Raw genomic sequence first — 3,503 nt, 5'->3', positions numbered from 1 at the left:
TAGTTAGAGATAGACTGAGGGAGACCAGTCAGTTTTATTTCTGGAGCAGGGCTTGTTGAGAAATTCGAACTAGAAGACTGGATTTCAGCAAGAGGTAGTGAGTACATAACAGAGAGGCACACACAGTGTTATAGGACTAGAGCAAAGATCATAGAGGTATATGCTGAGCCACTCAGGAAGACACAAAGGTAGTAGGAAAACGTAATCACTGGAGGGTTGTATGGGTGACGCAAAGAGGCCAAGTGCTATGGTAGTGAGGCAGAGTGTTGACGTAGAGGGTTTGGGAGATGTGCAAATGCTAGATGGATTGACACTGAGACTAGGAGATGTACCAGAGAATTTATCTCTGTTGGGTGAGCCAATTTCGCACCCTAGTTGTACTCAAGAAAAGTTGATTAATAAAATCCTCATGTTTTCCCGCATTGGGTTTCTCCAGGGACAATTGTCCAAAAATAACTGCGTTGATGTGTTTGCTTATTGTGAATGTATTTGTTTCTGTATAATGGTGTGATATCTACAATAGAATTTATTTTAATATTTACTGAAGGGATTTCGTAAATAACTTATTGAAGAATAAGTAGGTAAAATAAATCAATTGTTGCAATAATAGAATTTTCACAAAGTGCATAGTAGGTGGTGTAAACATGTCATATTTGTATGGGCGAACCATATTGTCCTAACTCTCATAGTAATTCTAGCATGAGTAAAGTTTCTTGATAAGCCTATATATGGTGGAGCACATTACCTTAATTACTTTTGCCTCCTTCAACATAATTTATACATAGTTTGTAGATGCTGAAAATTTGTCGACATGGAGTGTGACCCCCTCTTGTTGAGTTATTGCATAAAGTAATGAAAATGATGATGACTTGAGTCCAAGAAAGACCTATCAAGTTTCTTTGTTGTGTGATTATGAAATCTATTAACCATTGAATTCACCATATAATTTCTTATAAAGACCTTATACTCTCGTGAAGACCAAATCTGGTCACACTCATAATGGTTCCTAAGAATGAGACCATATGACTAAGATAGATAATACTTAATAATGCTTACATCTTAAGGGGGTTTGTATTTGTAATTATTTAGGTGTTGTATGTATTCATTGATTAAAATGCTAGTCTTTTTAAAATTAGGCGATTACTAAACTCTAGGACTCTGTTGGTCTAAAAATGGATAGTGAGGGTTTGAAGAATTTCCTTCCCGATTCCCATGGTGACATGGAGCCAACCTATAACAAAGTCTTGGCGGTGCTGAGATACGTAGTGAAACTGACTGAGATGACTCTATAGGCACTAGGGTGCATTTATGTAGACGATACTGCTCAGAAATGGTATATATACATTCGGAAGTATAGACATGCCTATCATTTTCCCTTGAACTCCGTTCATTTTGTTTTTTCACGGGACAAGGTGTTATTGGAGGTGGAAAAAGAATCATAATATTTATACTACATAGAAATTTAAACTCAAACTTGAGGTTGAATCCTAAATAAGTATTTTCGAGGCACGTTCATTACTGCAACTCTTGGTTTCTTGTGCAAATTTCGAAGGAATTTAAGGATGATGACCTTTGTGAGCTAGTCTTTCACATTTTTTGTAACCCAATGTTTTTCGAGCTCTGTCATGCACTTCAAATCAGACACAAGATACATTTTTTTTGCCCATATTTTTTATAGCTCTCCCATGCACTTCAAATTAGTCACAAGGTACTAGGTTGGTAGACATTTTAATTTTTTTGTTTTTGCTTCAGTTTACCTCTAGGTTCAGTTTAGTTTTTATATTCAGGAAAGGTTTTATTAAGGTTCCATTGTGAGTCGTTGCTATATAAAATTATGAAATTCATTATTTTGTGGGATTTCTTGTGTTCTTTCAATTTTTCTTCATAAACTTGTTTATTTGAGTCATCATTTGTTCTTAAGGAAATATTATATTTTGTTTGCACTGAGGCTTCTCAATTTCTAGCATATTTTTAGATCTTGCACCTTCTTAGATTTGGTAATTTTGTCTGCTGGCCAAACTGACATAGTTATGACTTTAGGGGCTTGATACCTTGGTTAATGTCTCGAAAGTTGGATTTTATTCATATTTTTAATAGCTCGCATCAAATGGAGAGGTAAGAATTTCATCGTTACAAAATATAAGGGGATAATTAATCCCTCATCAAAAGGTTGATCTGATATGCTCCCTTTAGCAATTGCATCATTATCCTCTTCATAAACAACCATGTTGTTCTTTGCCTTGGGGTTGGATTGATCACACATCACATTAGTTGTGTTGACAATGATTTTTGGGAAAATCAAACGACTCACAGTCGACTTTGAGCAATGTTCTTTAATGTAATTCTATGCTCATATTCATCATACATACAAGTGGATTCAAAACACACAATATATTATATTCCTTTGCTTCAAGCAGAGTGGATCTTTGTTTTATCAATTTTTTGGATGTATTTTTTATGTTAGTAATTCTTAGATATCCCTGTGGTTATTAATTGCCCTTTTGTTATAAATTTAAATGTTTTATGGTGCTCTTATTATTATTTACTTTCCATTATTATTTTCATATTCATATATAATAATATAACTTAATGACCTTGCATAGTCGATTTCCATTCTCTTTTCTCTATCAATCCAGTCCATGAAGCAACTAGTCCACATAGGTGATAGGAGATTTTTTACCACTTTATCACATCTTCTATCATTTCCTTCTTTAGTATAATCAATTCATATCTGCAATAGACCATTGCAAATTTAAACTTCCTTGTAACATATTTAAATGAGAACTGAGTTAATCAAATTTACCTTAGGGTTTGTCTGCAACCTAGATTGATGGTTGTGCTTTCCTAATTAGAAACACCAATGATTTATTTCATTAATATAAGGTCTAATTTACGAACAAAAATGTGTTTCTAAGAGTTAGAGACCCTAGCAAACCCTATGCAATGCTGGAAAATGACCAACCCATAGTGAGATGAAACACCAAGGTGACAACGTGAGTAGATTTCATAATGTTATGTTAAGTTTCTTTGTTTATTTTGTTACAAAACACTTGGTCAATTTCAAGTTCTAAAAGAGATATATCTCATATCAACAATAAAACAAAGACCTGGAGAGTTTTCATGGTTTCCTCATCAATTTTTTTAGTTGTTATAAAACCTTTATCATAGAAACAAAGGGAGTTTATATCATATTTGTGAATTTTATGTGTTATTTTGACATGTCTAATCACTCTAACATTTGTTATGATTGATTTGAAGAAAAAAACTACAAATCTTGAAAATCTTGTTACAGATTAGTGACTTTTATTGCAGATTTGGGTTGCCAATTTCCCCTGCGAATTGAAAGTTGAAGCCTTGAAGCATTTAGGGAGACTCCCCTCAAATTGGTATCACCAATTATGAAGTCATAGGAAGATTCATCAGTTAGAGGGACTTAGTTCCTAATAGTTATTCAAACAACTTTGGTTTCTTTTGTTGAAGTATGAAAATTATTTCTATGTGAT

The sequence above is a fragment of the Pinus tabuliformis genome, chromosome X (assembly GCF_031772625.1).
Source record: "Pinus tabuliformis cultivar Carrire ecotype Pingquan chromosome X, CPIR1, whole genome shotgun sequence".
NCBI lineage: Eukaryota > Viridiplantae > Streptophyta > Pinopsida > Pinales > Pinaceae > Pinus > Pinus tabuliformis.
The sequence above is the reverse complement of the archived record's forward strand: the minus strand, read 5'-3'. Positions refer to the sequence as shown.